This window comes from Panthera onca, chromosome C2 (assembly GCF_046562875.1).
Source record: "Panthera onca isolate mPanOnc1 chromosome C2, mPanOnc1 haplotype 2, whole genome shotgun sequence".
In the NCBI taxonomy this organism is placed as follows: Eukaryota; Metazoa; Chordata; class Mammalia; order Carnivora; family Felidae; genus Panthera; species Panthera onca.
The window spans coordinates 89,333,696-89,358,661 of NC_138347.1; the positions used below are offsets into that span (position 1 = coordinate 89,333,696).

A 24,966-nucleotide genomic window follows, 5' to 3' on the forward strand; every position below is an offset into this window, starting at 1 on the left:
ATCCTTCGGGCATATGTCTCCAGCCTATCTGTACGATGATGGAGAGCTCTTTATCAACAAAATCTTACTGAGCACGTCCGGTGAGTACCACATGCTGTGAGCCAGGTATTATGGGGAGACATATCCTCCCTGCCCTGCAGGATCTTTTTATCCAAAGACAAGCTCACAATTTCCCTAATATCCTGTGTGGATGGAGGCATTTCACACAGGCATTCCATGTTTATCTTCCAGGTCGCACATCTCTTTCTATTGAGAGACTGAGAATTTATCTCAGATCTTTCAGGAATAAGTTTATCTGAATAAACACACTCAGATTGGCCTATCATATCTACCAGGCACTAGGCGTTTTCCTGGACTCTCTTGAGACTAGATTCTTGAGTCCTAAGGACAGCTCAGAGCCTAGGTATGCTCTCCTCTTTAGCACGCTAAAAGCTTGGTGGATGTGGAGTATATTGATTATGACACCAGAAGGATATTGTGAGATTTTCTCTCCAACTAAATGCTAAAAGGTAGCACATACCCAGAGCTGGGAAAGTCAGTGTTTGTACAATACTCTATTATATGTTGTTTTAAAAAATAGAGAAGTGGATCGATAATGACATTTTAAGATGTAGGTCATTCTTTTTTATGGGACTCCACCTAACTTAGTGGAATAAGCATGGCTTCAGAGTCGGGCAGGCAAGGTTTCATTTTCTATTCCACGACTTACCAGCTCAGAGATGCAAGATGGGCTTGCAACTTAATATCTCTTAATATCACAGTCTTATCAGTAAAGGAGCCAATAAAATAATGTCAACCTCATAGAGTTGTGGTGAGATTAAATTAGATAATGTAAGTAAAGCATGCAGAAACAAATGTTCAGTTAATCGTACCTCTTATAATTATGTGTGACTTTGAAGGAGAGTAACTTTCTGCTTCACTGGTAGACAGTAACTCATATATTAGGCAAGCTTTATTGAACTGCTACTAAGAGCCAGACTCACATAACCACTTGGGGAATGAGTGTGTGGGTTTGGGGGTAGTGGTGGAGGTAGGGAGAAGGAAGGAGGAACTAATCTCTGTGGCATGGAACTCAGTCTCATAACCCGCCAGGAAGGGACAGGCATATTAGTAAATAAATATGGTCGGTGGGATAAGTTCTATAACAGATGTACTACACACAGAAATTTACGGCAGGGGCTGATTAATGTCTGGTTGTTGCATTCAGGGAAGGCTTCAAAGAGGAAATGAAGAGCTGCTTTTTAAAGCTTGAATAAAAGCTCCCAGAGAGAGGTGGAAAGAGAAAGACCCTCACAGTTATTTGATCATGAACAACTAACGAAGCCTCTACTTTAACACAATGCCACACACGTGGTAGATACTCAGTGAGTATTTAATGAGCTTATCATCTAGAAAAGGTAAAAATACATCAAGGTACATGTGTACTGGGGACTAATTTCACACATCTTAACCGCTGGTATGCAAAGAACAAAGACTTTTTTCTCCCACTAAAGCTACCTTTGTTTCTTTGTCAAGCTCCATTCTTTTTGATATAGAAAATGTGATCTAGTCATTTTTGGCTCATCACTTCCAGTTAATTTAGCAAATATTTTCATAGTCACTTCAGGAAGTGACTTTGCACATTCAGGATTCTGACCCTCCCTTGCCCTTTTCCAGGGATTATCTTCTTGATCTGTCCATTGGAGCTATTTATACTTACATTGGTGTAAGTTTGAGAGATAATGTTTGTGCATCTCATAACACTAAGGCACAGACTATGTGCCCCATCTGTGAGAGCAGCAGCTATTACCTTCTTCACACTACATAGATCAAGGATACTCTTAGAACTTGCTTCCCCAATTAAAAAGAATGTCACCTTTTTATACAAGGAAAATAAACATAACAGATCAGAGACTGGCATAGAAAAAGTACAGGTTTCCTCTTACCCTGATAACTGGATACCCAAACCCTACAATTCCCTGCCTACAACTATACCATACTTCCTCAGCTAAGCAATGCCCCACTACTGTGCTCCTTGGAAGAAAACTCAAGCCAAGCCACAACTGACTTAGGTAAGACTCTTTTTTAAGGCATAGTACAGTAAAACACAAATTTGCTTAGCAATTCTCTGGATAATTATGAACTGCGTATCAATAAAATTTCAACCACAGGAATTTTATCTAATCAATTTTACTTGATCTATTTAATAGTTTCAAGGAATGCCTCCCGGTCAGGATGGCTTTTGTGATTCCCTAATGAGCTACTTAAACCTTTTGGACCCAGGAAGTTCAGTGTTAGCAGAAATCAATCAGCTCAAGGTCATTGCCTAGGATTTTGGCCAAAGTTCCAAGATGGTGATGTCACATTCACTTAAAATTTGGCAGGAGAGTACCACTCATAGATAACCCTAGACTGGATTAACAAACAATTATGCAAATGATTTGATTACATAATAAGGTGCGGTTATAGGGAGAAAGATTCAAATAACTATTTTGTAAGTTTCACAGTCTTCAAGCAACCCAACTACAAGATACTTTGTGCGTGACTAGGTGGTAGAAGACCTAGAAAGAGTCAATGAGCTCATAAAGAAGATGATTAATGACAAGATTGGAAAAGAGAAGATGAGCCACAGCTGACAAACCCAGGACACTCTCCAACATTCATGTTTTATTCAGTCATAACACGTAAAGAGATGACTGTGGGGACTTCCCAAAATAATGTTAGAACTTCAGGATTTTCTCCAGGTTTCAGAGAACTGGGGACCAATAGGCCCGAGGCACGAGAAATCTCAGCTCACATGAGTCTTTTGTGGTTTCACTGAGGTAAGGGTGAAACCAAATTAAGTCGTAGGATGAGATCTTCCTTTATCCGCATGATCCATGCTGCCTGGCTCTTCCTTGCCCACATTAATCTTTTCTAAGACTTGGAACCAAAAAGGGGGGGGGGGGAGGGGGAAATGGTACCAATGCCTAACTCAGGAGCTGTGCCTGTTGAATTCCCAGTCCTTCCAGTCATATTAAGCCAACACCCTAACAATAGGATCATCTGATACTTGACGCGGTTCTTTTAACCATTCTCTCTTTCTCATCTGCTCACGAAGTGCTCCAAAACCCAAACTTTCTCAAGTTTTCTAGTAACTGAGCCCTTAGAAAAACATGCAATGTCTTTCACAACTCCCCATGCTTCTTAAAAAGATGTACAGTAAGAATCCGCTAGTTCTCTTTTTTTTTCTCCCAAACTTACTAAGAGAAAGAATTTTAAAACAGAAAATAAAGATAAAAAGCAAGTCCAAGCCAAGACTTATTTACATACAACCTTCCTTCTCACTGGGGGCACCTTCCTTCATTTGTTTCTGCCTGTTAAACTTCCTACCAGATCACCTGTCAAAATGATTTCTGGATTAAAATAACCATCTCGTATATGGAATTTGGGTTAGAATTTGTCATCTACAAACGTACACCTTGCTCCAACATAACCACCTCTGTGGTAACAACATGTAAAAAAAAAAAAACAAACCCAAATTGCTAAAATCTCCCCCCAAAGAAAAACTGTTTTAGCACTGCAGTCACTTGCAAGCTACTCTGAAAAAAATATCCCTGTATTCTCAGATATTCCTGTAATTAATATGTGACTCCGGAAAAGTCATCGGTACCACACATACCTGTTATTCTGTACTCCAAATATTAAATTCGTTGTCAAATGTTAAAATATTGGTATTATCATCTTCTAAACCTTCATACCTGCCCCTGTTGATTTAGGAGAGACATTTCTTTAATAATTCAGACCTGAGGCAACCTGAAAACAAAAAGAAATGGCAATTCATGTCAAACCGAAGCCAATTCTTATGTGTCGCACTTTGAAACAGACTCAGTATCTGATCTCCACACATTTTACTGATCTGAAGAAGTAGCAAGAAATAAAAGGACTGTTTTTCAGAAAAACATTGTTCAGGCTTCTCATAAATATGTGCATCTTTTAAATATCAGGAGTATGAATTTTGACTATAAGATGTTCAAACCCAACCTATCACTTGTGTGACAGAAAGACAAATCCCTTTAGATACGTCCACACTGAGCTTCAAAAATTGTTTGCTAAGTTAGATGCATAGAAGTTGGAAATGGATTTTCTCACTAAAACAAGATTTCAAAATAGCAGCTAGTCCCCCAGACTAGCCTTATAATGTTGCTGAGCTATTAGATATTTGAAAAGTAGTAACTAATGATACTATATTTACATGACAATAGTATAGTGGCTACTGCAATATTATCCAATCTCATGACATAACAGGGCATGGAAAGTTTCACTGTAAATAGAACACAGATTGTAAATAATACTGAGAAACATTTTTGTTTCTAGAAACTATATGTGGGTGATATTCTTCTTTCCTGCATTTCTATATCTGACTTACAAATGATGATTTGGCTGGTATGCTAACACTGTACACCTTGAAATCCCACAAAGATTGTTCTACTGCTTTTTCTTATTTTTTATGACTGGCAAATTGGAAATCCAAGACACTTTCTTTTTAATCCATTGTTGGGAAAACTTTAGTGTTGTAGTTGTTTGATAGAGGCAGAAGTGAGGACGGGGGCAGGGGGGTGCAGTTAGGATGTATGTAGGAAATTTTATAATAATTTATCTATCTATTAGTGTTGCAATTTTTTAATCTGTAAGCTCAGATCTTTCTTCAGTTGAAAAATGTGATAAATACATCATATCTTTAATTATTCTGTTTATAATATCAAAAGGATTTAAGCAGGGAAGTAATGTTTAGAATTTTGTAAGCATTTAAAAAAGATTTTTTAATGTTTGTTTATTTTCAAGAGAGAGAGAGAGCATGAGCAAGGGAGACGCAGAGAGAGAGGGAGACACAGAATCCCAAGCAGACTCCAGTCTCCGAGCTGTTAGCACAGAGCCCAACGTGGGGCTTGAACACACAAACCAAGAGATCATGACCCGAGCCAAAGTCAGATCCTCAACTGACTGAGCCATGCAGGCGTCCCTTTTGTTAGCATTTCTGTGGCAGTGCAGGGAATGGATCTTGAGCAGGACAAAAATGGATACTGTAAAATACATTAGGAGTCTCCTGCAAAATATTTTGAGATACAGAGGGCATTACAAACCAAGTGACAGAGAAAAAAGAGTAGATGATAGAAACATCTAAGAGGCAAAATCTGAAACTACATAACTTAATGATTAACTGGAGATGAGGAAGAGAGAATAGGAAAAAATTTAGAATGAATGTTCATATAATGTATGGGTAACAGTGTCACTGGTACCATCATTAATTATGATGGACATACAGAGAAAGGAATAGGTTCAGGTATCTGTGTGTTCTAGCTAGCTATCTTTTGCTGTGTAACAAATGACCCCAAAACTCAAGGTTTCTAAGTCACATTCATTTTTTTTTTATCTTGCCAATCTGTAATTGGGGCAGAGCTCAGTGAGGAAATCTCATTTGTGCCCCAAGTGGCATCAACTACGCCAGCTTGACTGGGAGCTAGAGAATCCACTTCCACAATGGTTCACTCACATAGCTGGCAAGTTGGTGCTGCCTGCCTGCTGGGACCTCTGTGGGGTCTCCTGTGGTGCTTGACTTTTTCACAATAGGGTGTCTGGGTTCCAAAAGCAAAAACTCCAAAGTATGGAAGTGGAAGCTGTCAGCTTTTTGAGGTCTGGGCCCAGAACTCGGCACCATGCTACTTCTACTGTATTCTGCTGGTCAAGCAGTTACCATGCCCAGACTCAAAGACAGGGACATGAACCCCACTTCTCAAAGGGAGGCATGTCAAACAACCTCGGGGCCATGTTCTAAAACCCCCACCTTAAGTTCCACTATAGGACAGAAAAGTCCAATAAGTAATTCAACTTACAAATCTTAAGTGTAGGAACGAGGTCAAAGAAGATAAACCAACTTGGGAGTCATCTATCCACAGATGTAGACAGAGGCAAATTCACTATAATTTTTTGAGTTTCAAACCCCTTACTTCCAATGTGAGACCCAGTACCCAATTTTGTATTCTTTTTATCAAAGAGAAACCCCCCCAAATTATATAAGCTTCAGACCCCACAAAACCTCAGTCTACCCCTGGGTGATGTTCAAATCATTAAGAGTACATAAGATTATCTGAAGAGATTGCATAGAATGAAAAGGACATTGGACTAAGAATGAAAACCTGAAAACGTGTTTACAAGGTATAAAGGGGAAGCAGCTTATGAATGAGATTTGTAGACTATAACTAGAGAGAGGGAAGATTAGAAAAGAATTTTGTCATAGAAGCCAAGGAGTAGAAAGTTTCAGGAAGGACCAGCTGGTAAACTATCTCAAAAAAAAGCATAAAGGTCAAAAGAAAGAAAAAAAAAAAAAGAACTCAAAAGAATCCTTTTGAGTTGGCATCATGGAGATCCATTTGCAACCTTGTCAAAGCAGCTTCAGAGGAAGCAGAAACCACCTTTCAGTGTGTTCAGAGTCCATGTTAATTGGAAAATGGAGACAGCAGGAAATTGGCTGAAAAGGCATCTGAAATAGATGCAAGGATAGGAGAGGTTGGGAACTAGAAAAATACAACTTTGAGATTGTTTTTAGCAAAAATGCAAAGCCTGAAGAGTGTTATAACTCTGAAAGAAATGAAAGCAATATTTTAAAATATTCCCACAATGAAAACACTAGGCTCAGATGGCTTTAGACAAAAATACTCCCAAACTTTCAAAGAAGAAATCATCTGTTTCATACAATATCTTCCAGGAAATAGAAAAAGAGGAAATATGCCCCCGAGTCATTTCACACAACCAGAATAGTCCTGATACTAAAACCACGTACACATTAGGAAAAGGTTAACTTTCAGGTTTCTACTTCATGAATAAAGACACAAAACCTTAAACAGGGTACTAGCATGGTCAAATGGAACAGTGCAGATAAAAATCAATATGCTATGTTCAAGGTACTTTTAACCTGGGAAAGCAGGGATAGTTGTCAATATTTGAAAGTCTATAATGGAATTATGCACATTAACAGATTAAAAAAAGAAAACCATACAACCAATTTAACAGATGCAAGTAAAGCATCTAATAAAAATTCATCATAATACAAACCCATAGTAAACGGAGAAAAGACTAGAAGCGTGGTATCTATTATCAGGAAATGTTGGAAGCATCTTTAAAATCAGGAATGAGATCAACTATCATGACTTCTTCCTAACGTTGTATTGAAGGCTCCACTGATAGCAAATGCTTAATAAAACAAGTCTTCCTGGCTTCTGTGCTAAGCCTACTTCTCAATTGACTTTGCTACCTCAGCATCTACCCGATATCTACATGCACTCCTTCCTTGGTATTTCTTCTCAGCATGGGCTGCCCAATGGAGTCATCAGTCTTCAAGTTCCTATTTGATTGATCTGGGATGCAGCATGGGCATCTTGACTTTCAAAATCTCACCCAGTGACGCCAATACACAGCTCAGGGTGAAGTGCTGAAGTAACATGACAAGAGGAGAGAAGAGGAGAGAAGGCAAGGATAGAGCAGTGATTCTTAAACCCAGCTGCACACTACAATCGTCTAAGGAGCTTTTAAACTCCTGATTCCCAGATTCCATTCTATACCTGTTTTCAAATCAAAATCTCTGGAGGAAGGATCCCCAAGGCTTTCTTATATGCAGCCAAGGTTTGAGAACTACAGCTCATGACTGTCTCCCTAGGCAATGTCATCAGCTCCCCTGGATTCATTTAAACATATGTCAATGGCTTCAAAATCTGTATATCTTGCCTTCTAAACATGAACATGTTAAATCCAACAGCCACCTCCGCATCTCCTCTTGGAAGTACCAAAGCAGCCCAAAGGCCCAGAGCTTCTCCTCCATCACAGTTGGGCACACATCCTGGATTCTTCCCCTAGGCAGCAAGCCCCGCAAGGATGAGGGCTATTACTATCTTGTGTTTGTACGTGAGGACTGGAACGGAGTTTCTCCAATCTCCCTTCACTAAAAATAGGACGGTTTCCACATTACCGGCATATCCTGCAACTAGGGATTAAGAGCCATGGCTAATGAGGAAAGGAGAAGTACAGAAGCAGGAACACAGTACCATGTTGATATTATTGATTTAAAAAGATTTCTGGGACGATGGTGCAGGGGGGTGGGGGTCAGACTATAACGAAATGTGCCTTAGAAACAGACCATCACTCCCCACCTCCAGAAGCAGGAGACAGATGGCAAGAACAGAGTCTGTCTCCAGTCCCATCAAACTCTGAACAACATTGCTCAGAAGTGACTTTCCCTACCGTTTCTTTCCCCTCCTTTCCATCAGTATTAAAGGGGTGAAAAGGGACTCCCCTGATCCTCACTGCCACCATAGTGAGAAAAGAAATCTTCCCACACCCTTGCAACCCATATAATAAGAAGGGACTTTCCTGCCTACATGACAAGATGGGAACCCCCTGCCACAGAGGCATCTAGAAAGTAAGGGATGTCCATCGTAAATGGGTAGGCACCTCTCAGTAAAGGAAACTAAACTTCCCTGGATCTTTTCCAGCTCGATCTGTATTTTTCATAAGCTTTCTCATGAATCTGCATTATTATTTCTATTTTACAGATGGGGAAACTAAGCTTGCCCATGGTCACCAAACCTGTAAGTGGTAAAATCCAGTCATCAGCACGTATATGTCAGAATCAATCCAGCATCATTATTTGTTCCATGTTAAAATGCACTAGCCTGTCCCTAACATCAACTTATTCTAGTGGGTTTTTTTCTCTCATTCCTATAGTAAGAGCAAGAAGCAAAGAAGGCGGTTTTAAAGGGAAAACTCAAATGAGATGATAAGGCTGAAAAATTGTTCTCGAAATGTTTCCAAAACATCCCTTACTATATTGAGACAGAATGTGGCTCCTCTTTGATCTGCTGTCAAAACAACACAGAATAACACCATGAACTTTTTCCATTTACCACTACCAAGATCAAGGAACCTGGCATTCATCTTTGTAAATAATCTGTTAGCACCAAACTCCAGGCCAGCTGGGGAAACCCCTGCACCCACGGTCCTGGGGAGCACACTTAACTGGGGCTAGGTTCCCCAGCATTCTATAGTTGCTAAAACCCAGGTTTCTCCAGGCTAAAGAGGAAGGTATGTAGGAGGTCCAGTCCTGTTTGGGAGACTGCCAGGTAAAGCCGCCTCCGCAGGCCTCCTCAACTTGTGCGAAAGTGCAATAGGGCGTCACTTGAAAGGAAGCGGAAAGGCTATGCGTGTCCCAGCAGGGCAGCGCCGGTTGTGCGTGGCTTCAGCTGGAATCACTCTCTGACTCACTGCTATGCCAATTTATTTTGTTGCTTATATTCATTAGATTAAAATGATTTAATTAGGCAGTGAAGTGTGGGCTTGTTTGGTGAGCAACATCGTTTCTGCATTTTTGTTGTTGTTGTTGTTGTGTCCATGTATTTAAACCTCAGGGGGAAAAGGAGAATATTTTTATTCCCACGGCACCCTTCTAGAACAAATTAAATATTGTTTTCTCTTGCCTCCTTCCTCATGATCTCACTGCTTTTTGGCTGCATAATGGGAAAGAAACCATTTTCAGTAATTTCCATATTGTGTAGAGCCATGGGGAGTGTTAGAGCTACTGTGTCATAGCACTTAAGTTTTAGGCTGTAAGAATAAAAATAGTAATGGAGGAGAGTCCACAAATGCACTGTTTTTTTTTTAAGGCTCAGTCTTTGAGACTTAGTCTTTGACTAAATGTGCCCCCACACAAAAATGGCCAAAGATAGACAAAAATAGTCTAACTCTTTATTTCTCATCCACAGACATTTTCAGGAGAAGCAGCCGCAAACATAAGGGGAAAATAAAGAATGTTCCCATGCCTTGCATACAACTGGGGCTCCACAAAATACTTGTTGATTTGATCTTTAATATGATTCAAGATCCAGGCCTTTTCCAGTCCTCTCACCATTAAAGAGTAATGCTTCTTAACAAAAGCAAGATCTCTCATTCCCCAGCAGTACCCTCTGTACGCTCCAAGCCCCCACTCATTCAATCCTTCCACCACCCTCTGGACCAACCCGATAACTAAAGTGTCATCTTCTTTCTGATTAAGGTCTCATACTTCATCCTTTAGCAGCTCCTGAAATCCTATATTCTTCTAAGAAATGCTCTTTAATCTGTGTCCCAATATACACCCTAGCAGGTAATTCCTATGTTTCCTCTTCCCACAACACCCCACAAAATTAATGTACTTCTTTGCCTGTGGAGAGCAAGGATTTTATTTTATAAGTTAATCTTCGTTCATCAACTGTTTTCCCCCATAACTATACAGCAAGAAATACAATAAGAAGACAGGAATCCATCTGCTATGTTAGACAGACTCTCTGCAGCCAGTTAAGCTACCTACAACATGACTTGGTACGGCACTTAAGGAGAATCTAAGGAGCAAAACCACAATGAACACCTGCTGTTTCAGTGATAATAAGCACCGAAGAAAACCAGGATCACTTTTTTTAATGTAAGTCATACATCATATTCATCATATCAGGAGCACCATTAAGGACCTCCTTGCCCAGGACAGTGAGATCCTAGGGCTTTTACTTTGTTGCTGTGTTGCATTATCTTGTATTTTTATAAAACCATTTCAATTCTTTCCTAATTGTCAGCTTTTTCTGTTCTACTCACGAACTGTACAGTTTGTCGGGATCTAGTTCCATGCCAAATGGCAGCCAGATGAACAGTCTCCTATATATATCCTTGACATGCATGGGAGAGGACCTGCCTGGTATACCCTGTCTACCTGCCATCCATCCCAGCCAGCCAGCCAGCTATCCCCCTACCCATCCATTCCAATTTTTTTTTTTAATTAATAGCCTACAGTTTGTTGTTCTGGGCACTGAGAATAAGCAAGGTAGACATGCACTCCATTTTATGAAAATTACCCTGCCGGATATAAGCCCCTTTCCTGACCTCTAGACAAAGTTTCAGAAGAAGCACAGCTGTGTCCTTTTATAGACTTTTTATAGTTGTAAGCAGCTTAGTTGGGGCCACATACTGCTCCATCACTAGCTTTCCGTTCACCCTGCAGCACGGAAGAGTCAGGCAGAGTAATATCCCTGCTTTGTACAAAATGCCCACTTCTAGACTTTATTTTATAAATCCGTGCCCAGCTCACACCTGGTAGTGAAAGGTTCTTAGACATTGTGACTGCAAAGCCGATCAGAGCCAAGAGACATGTCCCTAATTCAACTAGATAATATTTTAATATATATAGCAATTGTGGATGTTTTGGATAAGAAATGTATTAAAAGAATGCATCATTCTCTCCAGTCCAAAGATTTTTAGAGTTAGATGCAAAGACGTTTACATATTTTCAGAGCCCAAGAAATGAAAAACCCAATCAAGCAAGGTTCTACGTAAGTCTCTGCCTTAGCTTGGAACAACTAGACAGTGCACATTGCATCTGTGAAAATCAGTAGCAGACTTCCCATATAAACAAAGCTAGGAAAATTGTTAGTTGAATCCAGTGGATATTGGCTATGAGATTACTCCAAATGGAGGCCATTTACCCCACAACAATGAAAAGGGGTTCCATTGGACTATTTTAGTCCTAGATGAGGATTTATGCATGCCCAGGCCAATATTTCCAGGCAGTAAGCACCTTCAACAAGCTGAGGAGGCAAGTCCCAAAATCAATGGCAATGCAACCCCCAAAATTCATCAAGGTAATACATTTTTTCCCATAATGGATAAGCATATTTTAAGCCCCCCCAAATTTTAAATTTAAATGATAAATGTTTAACAAATCAACCCGGTACCATTTATGATTTTGCATTAAATAATATGTGCATATTTAGAATTTCAAATATTCATACAAGAGTTTGGCCTCTTTAAGTAATAGTTAAGCCTTGTAATTCTGATTTGAAATATGTAATTGAGTTATTGATTTAGAATTGTGATTGTAAAAATATTATAATGTCGGAAGATTTAAGAGATTTTAGTGTTCCCATATCTATGGGTTTGATTTGTTAGATTTACAACCGTTACTTAAGTACATAGGAAGGGTTTTGTTAGTTAAAACAATCATAGTCTATAAAAAGAAAATCAAGCATGTTTAAATTATAAATGAAATTTAAAATGTTCCAGGCTGTTCAGTTAAGTTTGTAAATGGGACTGAGCATTACTCAAAGGCCCCCTTAAAAGTGACTGTTAAAATTGCTGAACTTATAAATAGAAAAATCAGATCTTTAAACTGAACTTAAAAGCTTACAGAAGAGCTACATTTGTGGATTTGTAACATTATTAATTTTTAAAACAAACAAAAAAAAAACCTGAGTAATCTTTTCTACACACAAAAACTGCCTTAAAGGGTATTTTTTTAAGCCACAATTAACAACATCCTTGGAGCCTAGGGATTGAATGGAGAGAAAGAATTATGCTCCCACAGAGAAGGCAGGAAAAAATATATACTGTATAGCCCAAAGTTGACACTAAAAAGGACCTTTTCTACTATCTTCTGTTATCTTCCAGTAAATGCAACAAAAATGCTACAGGAGAGTGTGGGTGAAGCAAAAAGATCAGAATTATTCAGCTGCTTATTACTGAATGCCTACTCCGTGTTTAATGCCGTGGGAAAATGCAAACATATATAAAGTTTTTAATCTAGTGAGACAGGTAAGATGCATAAACCTGAGCCGACTGGAGAACAGAATGTTTCAGCTCAATAAGCAGTTACTAAGAGTCAACCTTGCAAGAGATAGAGTGATTGGCTGCAGGGATGGGGAGGAAGCTGGGCTCAAAAACAAACAATAAGCTTTATAATTAAGTGCTAAATTGTGTGTTGGGAATCAAGTGAAGAGCATTCAAAGAGAGATACCGAAGTGTATTGGAACAGCTGAGATGTAAGGATGAGGTAAGAATCGATCTGGGCTTTGAAGGATGGAAAGAGCTGAAATCCGCAAAAGGGGGCAGAGCTGGAAGGGAACAGGAGGATGACCCTATTATACAAGGGAAACCACTAGGAAACCAGCTGCCAAGGGAAAGGTTCACTCTGGGTGACAGTGAAGTTAGATTGCGGAACGATTTCCAAATGACACAAGACTAAAACAAAAGTTAGTTACTAGTCTAAGGTACTAAAGACTAGAACTCACAACAGTAATAGTTACTACCAAACAGTGGGAGGAGGTGATATAAAATGCGAGAAATTCTCATCTGTCGTTGCAAAGAGACCATAGAGAATATTTCAGTTCGATGAATCAAGGGCGCCTGGATTGGTTAAGCATCTGACTCTTGGTTTCAGCTAAGGTCATGATCTCACGGTTTGTTCGTGAGTTCAAGCCCTGCATCAGGCACCATGTTGGTTGTGTAGAGCCTGCTCCAGATTCTCTCTCTCCCTCTTTCTCTGCCCCTCCTCTCTCTCTCTCTCTCCCTCTCTCTCTCTCTGAAAATAAATAAATTAAAAAAAAATAAATTTGATGAATCAAAGAAAAAAGTGTAAGCATATATTATTAGACTGTTTAGGGTAAATACCAGAGGAAAGGTAAACGACGTTGAAACAGTTTGTCTCTAGGAATAGAACTGGGGATCAGAGAATGTAGCTTTTCATCCTAAACTCTCCTGCACTATTTGAGTTAATACCACGTGAATGTATTACTCTGAACCAAATATGAAAATTCAAAACAAATAAGCTCAGTTATTAGGCCGCATTTGTTTGACACAGAAGCACATTCACTACGAAGCTATTAAAGCTTAAGCCTCCAGGCCCCGCACTGGTACTGACACCTTCCAAGGCCTACATCTAATTTTGTAATGATACAGTTTCTGTTCTTTCTCTTAAAGAGATTCCCTCATGTCATATCAGCTTCACGCCCTGGATGCCCCTGGTTTGAACAAAGATTTTTTTCATTTTTTACAATCCCTTAATGCCTTTCTCACTTTACATTGTCCTAGAAGGGATCCAGTCTACGTTTTATGTCACCCTTGATCAAGACACATGATCTTTGTTATGCTAATAAATAATTTTTATTCAAAATAAAAATCCCTATTTGATTCAGGGAGCAATATCAAAGACACTTAGATTTTCAAGCAGAGAAATGTCCCATAGGAAGTGGCAATTTACAAAACACTGGATGGAGACTGAGAGAGACCAGAAGTGGAGGGTGGTGGCACTTACTGGCAGGTAAAATATGAAGACTTGGTCTAAGGGATAACAAGAAGGAATGGAGAAAATGAGATCCATACAAGAGGCATTTTAAAATAGAATCGACCAGGCCCGCTTACCAGCTGAAGAGCTGCCCACAGATAGGGACACCCAGGATACCTCCAAATTCTGTGTTGGGTTGGAGCCTGATTTTTTTTCTCATCATTTGGCAAATTTCTCATAGGCTTCAAATGAAACTTTGACCAGTAAAAACCAATTTGAATGAAAACATCTTGCCAGTCTTTCTCTAACTCTGGCCAAATATTTACAGATAACATTCAACCAGCAAGTTTTAAACAAGGGAAGTTTCTTTTACTAAACAAAAATGAGGGGCTCCTGGGTGGCTCGATTGGTGAAATATCCGGCTCTTGGTTTTGGCTCAGGTAATAATCTCGTGGTTAGTGAGTTCAAGCCCCTGCATCGGGCTCTGCTCTGTCAGTGCAGAGCTTGCTTGAGATTCTCTCTCTCTCCCCTCTCCCTCTCTCTCTGGCCCTCCTCCACTTGTTCTCTGTCTCTCTCTCAAAATAAATAAATAAACTTAAAAAATAAAAAATAAACAATAATGAACTTTCATAGTCCTGTACATAGTCTTCAGGAGCATGTGCTGACCAAGGAACCTAATACATGAATTCAGTTAAAGTCCCCAACAGTCCTTTGGCTCAGGAGAGTTCTCACTTAGACACAGTTTGTATCATTGCCTATATTCCTGCTGTGGCAGATTGATAATTAATCCACATTCTGTGGGAGGAGGCACATAACAAAATTGTTCTACAATGGTTAAGGCATTTGGCAAACAACTTAAAGAATTTTGTGAAGCACATCTAAATATTTCTTACTGCTCTTATGAGCCAGTATTTTGTAATATCTCTACACTGTGTTCTGGGCTGTGTGCATGTAACTTGGGAACTCTGAATACATAAACTGTCAGCCTTTGGATTTTTCTGTGGAAATAAGAAATTTAAAGTCATGTTTGTATGCAGCCAAACAGCACACCTGACCTGGAAAGCGAAGGCAGTTAATGATGTACCTGGGTTGTTTCCTGATCGATTAATTTGACTGCAATGCATCTGGGTAGATTGACAGCCAGGCCTGAAACTTGGTAGGAACTGCTGTCCGTCACCCTCCATCTCTTGACTTGGGATTTAGTCTTTTTTTATTTTTATTTTTAAAATGTATTTATTTATTTTGAGAGAGAGACAGAGCACAAGAAGGTGAGGGGCAGAGAGAAGAAGAGACAGAATCTCAAGCAGGCTCCATGCCATCAATGCAGAGCTCTATGTGGGGCTTGAACTCATGAACCGTGAGATCATGACCTGAGCTGAGATCAAGAATTGGATGCTTAACCGGCTGAGCCACCCAGGTGCCCCAGGATTTATTTTCCTTATAGATAGAGCCTAATGCTCTATCCTTTTTTGCCAAGGCGGCAGGGGGAGAAAAAAGAAAACAAAATTTTTTTGGATGGCATAAATCAGAACCAAAATTTCACTTACTAAACAAAATGCCTACTGAGTACAGTGAGTTAAGAAGTAGAAATACAGAGCAAAGGGGCACCTGGGTGGCTCAGGTCATGACCTCACGGCTCAGGAATTTGAGCCTCATGTCAGGCTCTGTGCTGACAGCTCAGAGCCTGGAGCCTGCTTCAGATTCTGCGTCTCCCTCTCTCTCTGCCCCTCTCTCATGATTCAGGAGTTTGAGCCCCACATCAGGCTTTCATGTGTCAGAACAAAGCCTACTTCATATCCTTTGTCCCCCCTCTCTCTCTGCCCCTCCCCCCTTGCATTCCCTCACACCATTCTCCCTGTCTCTCTCTCTCTCAAAAATAAACACTAAAAAAAAGAAGAAATGCAGAACTAAATATATGAGTGCCTTCCTCCAACAGCTCCAAAGCTAGTGAGTAAATTAGAAAACCAATCTATGAGGGCAATGATAGAGATGTAGTAGTTTCCACAATTATTTCACCAGAACGAAAGAGGACAAACTTTCTCTTTTTTCCCCAAGTTTTTATTCAAATTCCAGCTAGTTAACATACAGTGCAATAGTGGCTTCAGGTGTACCACTGATTCATCACTTAACATCATTCATCATTCATTCATCAGTGATTCATCACTTAACATACAACACCCGGTGCTCATCACAAAGAGAGCTTGTGTCATAAATTTCCTTGCCCTCTGGATCTCATCCTTTCAGACATTTTTTCCCACCTCAATCTATTATTTGTCCCCACTCTCTTCACATCTTCCAGCTGTCTCTCTCTACTGGCCTCTTGCCATCATCAGCATTTTAAGCATGTCAATATATTCCCCCTCTTTTAAAAATATGAAATAAATCCCTCCTATAACCACTGCCCTTCACAACTCAAAGTTTACTCACAAGTCAGGAAGGGGGTGGGGCATCTGGGAGGCTCAGTCAGTTAAGCATCCGATTTTGGCTCAGGTCATGATTTCACGATTCCAGTTCCTGGGTTCAAGCCCTGAGTAGGGTTCCCCGCTGCTTGGGATTCTCTGCCCCTCCTCTGCTCACTCTGTGTCTCTCAAAAATAAATAAACATGAAAAAAAAAAAAAAAGTCCTGTCTGGGGTACCTGGGTGGCTCATTCAGTTGAGTATCAGACTCCTGATTTGGCTCAGGTCATGATCCCAGGGTTCTTGGATGGAGCCCCCTGCCAGGCTCTCTGTGTTGAGTATGGAGCCTACTTAAGATTCTCTCTCTCTCCCTCTCTCTCTCTCTCTCTCTCTCTCCCCCCATCCCTCTCTCTCTCCCTCCCTCTCTCATTCTCTCTCTCTCTAAAAAAAAAAAAAAAAAAAAAAAAATTGTGGTATCTGATCACTGCCTCCTCAGCCTCACCACCTACTCCCTTCTCATCCACTGCAGTTTCACACCTGCTGCTCTTCTTGCCAAGATAGCTAGTGATCTCCTTAGGTCAAATTCAATGGTCTTTATTTCCAGGATCTCTCAGCTGCTTTTGACATTGTTGAATCTCCCACTACCCTTAACTTCCTTGGGGGAAAAAAAATCTGGTTTTCACTCTTCCGTGGCTACTTCTCAATCTCATTTGCTGGCTTTCCAGGTATTAGTTTACTATGATCCCCAGGTTTGTTTTCTGGCTCTCTTTTCTCTTCCTTTGTACATACTCTCCCAGTGATCTCCTCCTCCCCAGTGGATTCAATCACCATCTATATGTGAATGACTAGTACAATCCAGCTCACCTCCTGTCTCAGAACCACAGACCCAATGGGAATCACCATTTGCCTGTGCCAGAAACTCCTCAAGCTCAACTTGTCCAAAACCAGGCTCATCGTTCTGCTCGAACTCATTCTCTCTTCTGGGTTTACCATTCTGTTGAATAACGTCACGTTCTATATAGCTTGGCTACTCTGAAGGACTGTAGTGCCAGTGTAAACAAAGTATTTGATATTTTTAAGAGTTTTTCTCTTATTTATCACTGTTCTGATCCAAGTAGTCTGATTTATTCTTTTCATCCTGTTGTTGATGTAACTATGAAAATCAATCATGTTTCAAAAATGAGGTGTCTAATTAACTACTTTGGAAGACATATAAGCTTATATTGTTTAGAAAATGTTAAACAAAACAGTTTAAGAGATTTTATTTAGTCTTCAATCTCTGTTGAAGTGCCACTAGAAATCTAAAGAAGTCTCTTTTAGGACCTAGATGGACCCCTATTTGAGATACCTTGACATTGCCCTAGAAAAACTTATTCACAGGTAATTACAAACTCACTATTTTATAAAGTGGAGCTATGCCCAACTTCTGCTCTTCCTTCTATGTTGGGAAATTCCTCATGTGCTTGAGTAATAAATATTGCAATCAAGCAAACACGAAGCAAAGATGGCACAAGTGTTCGGCTTCCACACTTTCTGAGACTTTCTTCAGCTATAAAATGGGGTAATGATACTTACCTCACATGGATGTTGGGGGGATTTCGTGAGACGTGTGCAAAATGCCTGGCATATGCTGGGTGCTCAGAAATTTCAACAAATATTTTATTTTTAAATTTTTTTCACCTTTCTCTTTCCTTTCCCCTAATTTTGAGGCAATTTAAGCCTTCTGGTGCAGAATGAAATACACCTGGAAAGAAATCCCATATGATTCCAGATCAAAAGTGTTCCAGCATACCTGTAGAAATTAAATTTGGTTTAAAAATATTTCAAGCATTTCAAGTGGCCCAGACCGTATTTCTCAGGTGTACTCTACAGTGGACCCAAATCCCTAGGGTATTCCAAGAATGGACCTAACTTCTTGAGGCCCTCAAAATTCTCATTGGTGAGATTACATTAAAAGGCCAGGAGCAGTGAAGACTGACTTACCCTCCAGAGGCAACTTTAGCTCATACATGAAATTCTCTTAAAGCCTCAAAACTAGGAAGGATAAGCAAAAGGAAGTAGAGAACAAAAGAGGACTCTGAATATTATGAGCTCCTCCTCTAAAAATTCTTGGCTTACTTTGAGCTACCTTCTTCAAAACAACAGCCAACTGAAAAGATGGTTTGTGCGATGGAGCATGGGGAAGGGGGTGGGGGGTTGAAGGACGGCTCAGCACACCTAGGAAGGAATAGGAACTGTTCTTTACATCAGCCTAAGAGTTTGGTAGCGAAGGAGGAATGGAGGAGAGCACATTCCCTCTAGAATCCCAGTGAAAAAGGAGGAACGAAACTAATGGCATGCTGAACTAAGTTATGACTGTGTGAAAAGCCCACGTTGTCAGTGCAAGTCTATGAACCACCAGCAGCCTTCACAGCACTCTCAGCAAAGATCCCCTTTATAATTTCTTTCATGGAGCCCTGACAGGGAGCTCCCACAGAACAGGCCACAGATATAACTGGGCTTACAAGGCAAACATTATGAATATGTTGTTAGTGCAATCACTGGCAGCGCTTACCTCTTGGTATTTCCCTTTTAAGTGTAAGAACCCAGGCCCAACTTTTTCCAGGGCAGCTATATTCAAGCTGGAGTACACACACACTTTTGTGGGTATGTGAAGACTTTCCAAGGAGCACACAAAAAAGGATAGTGTTAAGAGAACTAACTTCCTCGGCATCTATGAGTATTATCTATCTGGAAAAGAGCTTGCTGTCAAGGTGATCTCTCAATCTCCTGTCTCCTACTTTACTAAAGAAAAGCATACCAAATACCACTCAGTCATAAAAAAGAAGGAAATCTTGTCATTTGACACGGATGGACCTTCAGGGCATATGCTAAGTGAAAGAAGTCAGAGAAAGACAAATACCATATGATCTCACTTATATGTGGAATCCACAAACACAAAAACAAAACTGAGCTCATATAAAGAGAGAGCAGATTGGTAGTTGTCAGAGGCAGGGATGGGGCGTGGGGAAGGTGGGCAAAATGGGTGAAGGGGGTCAAAAGGTACAAAGTTCCAGTTATAAAATAAATCAATCCTGGGATGTAATGTACAGCACGGTGATTATAGTCAATAACACTGTATTTTATACCTGAAAGTTGCTAAGAATAAATCTTAAAAGATCTTATCATAAGAAAAATATATTGTTACCATGTGTGGTATTAGATGTTAACTAGATTATTGAGGTGATCATTTTACAATGTATACAAATATCAAATCATTATGTTGTATACCTGAAACTAAAATGATGATATATGTCAATTACATCTAATTTTAAAATTTAGACAATATTGGGGTGCCTGGGTGGCTCAGTCGGTTAAGCGCCCGACTTTGGCTCAGGTCATGATCTCACAGCTCGTGAGTTCGAGCCCCGCGTCGGGCTCTGTGCTGACAGCTCAGAGCCTAGAGCCTGCTTCGGATTCTGTGTCTCCCTCTCTCTCTCTCTCCCCTTCCCCCACTCACACTTTGTGCGTGTGTGTGTGTGTGTGTGTGTGTGTGTCTCAAAAAAATTAATGAATAAAAACATTAAAAACAATTTTTAAATAAAATTTAAACAATATAGATAAGCAATAGAATAAATAAAATAGAAAGACTATAGACAAGAATAAAATAAATAGAATAGAAATGATAATAAATAAGTAAAATCTCAACTACCCAGAAAAAAAAGAAAAGAAATACATACCTTTCACCTTTTGCCAGTCTTACTGTGGTACACTGCCCTGGGGCATGAACACCTGCAGAGCAAAGGAAGAATTAAGTCTCAGAGTAGGTATAGAGGAAGCAAATACTGTTAATGACTTGAAATAAATACCTTTGCTTGTCACGCATCTTAGTTCACACTGCTATCACAGAATACTATAGACTGGACAGCTTATAAAAAACAGTAATGTATTTCTTACAGTCTTAGAGGCTGGAAGTCCAAGCCCAAGGCCCTGGCAGACTGAATGTCCGGTGAGAACACACTTTGGTTCATACATGGCCATCTTCTCACACTGGCTTCACATGGCAGAAGGGGGAAGGGAGCTGTCTGCAGTGGCTTTTCTAAGGGCACTACTCCCATTCATGAGGGCTCCTCTTTCATGACCTAATTACTTCCTAGAGGCCCCACCTCCTCATACATTCACAGGAAGATTAGGTTTCAACATGTGAATTTTGGGGGACACAAACATTCTGTCTAGAATGAGTGACTTCTTTGCTCCCCACAAGATGGAAGTAGGATGTAAACACAGCTGATTTGGGGCAAGCCATGAGATCTTTGGCAAATGATTCAGGAGGTGAAGAATGAAAGAATGGCAAATGAATCTAGAAAGGATGTTGCTATTTTAAAACTACTTCTGGGGCGCCTGGGTGGCTCAGTCCCACTTCGGCTCAGGTCATGATCGCACAGCTAGTGAGTTTGAGCCCCGTGTCAGGCTCTGTACTGACAGCTCAGAGCCTGGAGCGTGCTTCGATTCTGTGTCTCCTCCTCTCTCTGCCCCTCCCATGCTCATGCTCTGCCTCTCTCTGTCTCTCAATAATAAATAAACGTTAAAAAAAATTAAAAAAAAAACTATTTCCATTTCTATCTACCTGTTTACGTGATAACATTTCTTATGTGCACGCAAGTGTGGGAACAGAAAACGAGAAATAGAATGAATGTTCATTCTAGCAATAGGCAGCAGTAGTCATCCATGGATACAGGAGCTAGTTAGAAAAAAAAAAGCACATTCACCTCATTATGATATATGGTCAATAAAAATTAATGCTTAAAGCCATGTAATCACACAGAATTTTTTAATTAAAACTTATATTTATTTTGTTGGTTCTGTAAGGCTGGCCATATAAATTCAAAGAGAAAAAAATCACGTAAAACCCGCCACCATTAAAAAAGAGCTTGTTCATGTATTTTTTAAGTGAATGATGATAGGTATCTGATTGCTGTGGTATTTGGATCCCATTGGATACATTTTAAAAAGTGATGTAACGGCTTTATTCTAAAATGTCAATTTTTGCAGTACAGTGGGTATTATCCTTTGCCAACACTTCAACTTAGAATGCAAAACTGTAGCTGTCATTTTCAAAAAGAGCTGAGGATACATCATATTATGACATTCTTTTGGGGGTACATATACAAGAGTCTAAAGATGAGAACCAGTATAGCTCAGCAGGCCCCTAACCTTTTTATGAGGGAGAATCCCCTCCTGAACATAGAAAAAGAGGCAGTAGTATTTTTACTTTCTATATCTATTCACCAAGAAAAAGTAACAAAAAACTAGTAGTAACACTTAACAGTAACACTTGTGAGTTATTAAATAAACGTTTACATTCATCAAAACGACATTGGCATGCATCTCAAGACTAACCTATACTGATCTGAAGCGTACTGTCCATCATAATCTAGAATGTTTGGGGTACCAGAGGATTCGCAGCAACTCCACGCTAACACCACACTCCCCTGGTCGGGGTCCTTTGACCTTTCAGGGTGGTCTTCTCCTGTGAGAAGGCTAGCAAAATACGGGACACCTGGAAAGGGGGTACAACAATCCGAAAGCCTTTTGGAGCAAAGCAGGTAGCTGAAATGAGTGACCCTACCCCAGGCCACGCAAGAATAAAGGGGCGGCTGACACGCTTGTGTTGCCGGAAGCTTTCCACTCTTCAGGAGAAGCTGCCTTTTATGTGAAACCTCTGGATTTTCAATCCAATTAAAAAACAAACAAACAGACCCTATTTAGGTCAACCAAAACACAAATGTGAGCTGAATTCAGTTGCTGGACATCCAGAGAGCAGCCTCTGCTCCAGTGCTTCTCAGAGTCGGCCTGGATCCAAGAACTGTTTGTTACACTCCACGATGGGATGCACATAGCAACTGAGAATAACATTTAGAGACAGCCAGAGCAGTTTGGTAGAGACATTTTGCAAATATAATTTTCTAAACCTAATAAGAAAAATTAGGCTTGTATTTTCATATCTGTTTTTCTATTTTATTTCTTTAGTTTAAAAAATATTTTTTGTGTTTATTTATTTTGAGGGGGGGGGGGGGGAAGAATGCCAAGCGGGCTCTGAGCTTGTCCACGTGGAGCCGGATGTGGGGCTCAAACTCACAAACCACGAGATCATGACTTGAGCCTAAACCAAGAGTTGGAAGCTTAACTGACCGAGCCACCCTGGTGCCCCAAAGATGATGCCTTTTCTAAACCAAAATTAGGGCTTTATACCTGAATACCAATCTTCATACTGACTACCTGAAAAGACACAAGCCTGGGAATTAAAATGCATCCATTTTTTTTTTTTAAGTTTATTTATTTTGAGACAGATGGAGACAGCGTCGGTGGGGGAGGGGCAGAGAGAGAGGGAAAGAGAGAGAATCTCAGGCTGGTTCCTGATAACAGCGCAGAGCCCAACTCAGGCCTTGAACTCCAGAAACCATGAGATCATGACCTGAGCCGAAACCTAGAGTGGATATTTAACTGACTGAGCCACCCAGGTGCCCCAAAATGCACCCATTTATAAGCAGCTGACAAATATTTAGCAGTAAAAGCCCTGAAGGTGACCTCTTTTTCCCGGAGGAATGGGGGAATATCATGTACCCTCTGCAGGATCGCTCCTAGGCCCATCAGGCCACCAAGTTCCCTTCAGGGCCAGCTCTGGGAAGAAGGGCCCGATGCCATCTGTCACGTGGAGCTCCTCCTCCCTCCAACAGCACAGGAGGACCAACCCAGGCAAGGCCCTGACCTGGGTGGGCCCATGGCGGGCAGAAGCCATGATCTCCCGCCAGTGAGCACATGTCTACCTCTTCAAACATACTTATCTCATCTCCAGCCAAGACTCCTGCTTCTCCATCTCCCCAACGTGGTTCTTGCTACTGAATGCTCTCCTCCTCCTGACATATAGGCTTCTGTATAAGGGAAAGGCATCAGCCACCTAGTTCTGGAGCTTTGGTACCTGGTAATCAACTTCCTATCCTGCAGCGCGTGCCCAAGCGACCCACTGATCTGTTTGTCCTCCTTGCTTAAGCCAAAGCTCCAGGAAAAGAATTTGATTGCCAGGAATCAACTAGAGCTCAACATCTAGAATGAAATGGCTGACATTCCAGCCTAGCAAGGACCCCCTAGCAGGGTAGTCCGTCTAGGAGGGGTTCAGGCAAAGACCAGAAGGCCAGCAGGTGAGAAAACAGACAACCAAAAAGACAAACTCACAGATCTGCAGGCTCCTCTGTACAGGGCTGAGGGAAAGCCCCAGAAGTAAATAGTCCATGGGCTGCCTGGGAGCTCACCCCCACACCCCACTCCATCCTTCCTTTAGCAGCTTCAAACTCCACAGACCCAACACCTACTGAACCATCTTGGAGGGCTGCACACAAGACCTCAGCAGCTGCAGGCAGCTACGAAAAGGGAATTTCCCGCAGCAAGCTTGGGGGTGGGGAGGGAGGAATATAGCACAGGCCTGGGGAGGTGATTTTAGAAGTGCAACCTGGTGGGGGAGTTTTTTTCAGACCATCTGGAGGGAAGTGGTCACAATCTACTACAGATTCTTCTGAAATGACCAAGCACACAGAGGGAAATTGTTACATTGTTGAGAAACAGGGCTCCCTTGCTCTCTCCCGGGGAGGCTAAAGACTTCTATGTCAATCAGTGATCTTTCCCTGCCTGAGATAGAGAGAGATGAGATCAGGCTGATGAAGAACTACTCTCACCCTGTAATTCTGCAGGTAGCCAATTTGGGCCTGGCTGACATTTTCTGTAATTTAAGATACTAAGAAAATTTAAAGGAGATCTGCCCTGTGTGGGTAAAGAAGGAACTAGTGTTTTTGGCCAGACAGAAAAGGTACTATGTTGTGTGAGTTATTGAGTTGCAGTATTAACAGAACAAAAGTATCAATAATCTATACAATCTATAGTTATTTAAGCTATTACAAGTATCATAATAGGTGGGGGGGAGGAAAGAGAACATCTAAAATACATAAAATTATTTTTAAAAACTCATTCTAGGAAAAGGAAATGCCAGAATAGTAAGATAAGGAGTCTTAATTAACAACAAATTCATCTATTTCCCTCCTTCAAATTGAGACACTCTTCTAAGGCAATTCGCTTGGAGAGCAGTTTTGCACCATAAATCTGGGACATGTTTTCTATGTGTGTGTTTGCTCTGCATGAGGCTTAAGAAAAACACAGCAACCAAACCACCCAGTCCAGCCCTGGAGGGAAAGAGAAGACCTAATCACCCGTGATGGAGATTACATAATAGAGAATTGCACACACACACAAAAAACCCCAAGAGTCTCAAAAGAATCAGCCTTTGGCTTCCTGTCATAAAAAAAGCCTTTTCCTTTTTTCCTTTGTGAAGATCACTAAAAATGCTCCTTAAAGACCAAGTGGATGTCTTTGGTAGAAATAGAGGTCACTTAAGAATGATTTATAAGTGCACCCCAAGCCAAAATGAAGCATGTATCGATATCTAAAGCGC

At 40.6% G+C, this 24,966-nt stretch overlaps 1 long non-coding RNA gene across 1 annotated transcript in view; it reads right to left on the minus strand.

Annotated features, from left to right (window-relative positions):
- Nucleotides 1–23,824, minus strand: part of LOC132683391 (uncharacterized) — a 70,010-nt gene extending 46,186 nt beyond the window's left edge. The window contains exons 1-2 of the long non-coding RNA XR_009612209.3: nt 23,700–23,824; nt 20,207–20,258 (exon numbers count right to left, since the gene is read on the minus strand). This is a non-coding gene — a long non-coding RNA (uncharacterized LOC132683391). The remainder of the gene's footprint in view (nt 1–20,206; nt 20,259–23,699) is intronic.
- Between the last annotated feature and the right edge of the window lie 1,142 nt (nt 23,825–24,966).